Here is a 436-nt window from a genome sequence, read left to right as displayed (position 1 = left end):
AATCCCCCCCCCCCCTTCCAGGTTTCCTGATAAATTACAAAAGCGCTTCCCGATTAGGTAGGTACCTACCTACAATTTTATTACAAATGAAAGAGTCACGATTTCTTCCCGTTGATCCAGGTTTCCCATTTAGACCGGTCCCACTTAAACAGGTTCAACTGTAGATAAGTACCTACATCTAGGAATTAGGTATTACAGGATTCATCTAATGTATATAGCTAGGTACCTATAATGTAAGCATGGTACCTAGTTCCGGCCACGGAAAACAATAAAGCAAAACAATTACACCGCGACGGTCATTGGTGACTTATCTGGGTCAGTATAGATATACCTAGGTTCTACCTACCTACCAATCCCAGTAGGTACCCAGTTAGCACGCAAGCTTACATCCAGGGGCTTGATTTTGACAGGATTTCTAAGTCTAACGTCTTAAACT

Source organism: Diaphorina citri, unplaced genomic scaffold (assembly GCF_000475195.1).
Source record: "Diaphorina citri unplaced genomic scaffold, Diaci psyllid genome assembly version 1.1 scaffold668, whole genome shotgun sequence".
Lineage (NCBI taxonomy): Eukaryota > Metazoa > Arthropoda > Insecta > Hemiptera > Psyllidae > Diaphorina > Diaphorina citri.
The sequence above is the reverse complement of the archived record's forward strand: the minus strand, read 5'-3'. Positions refer to the sequence as shown.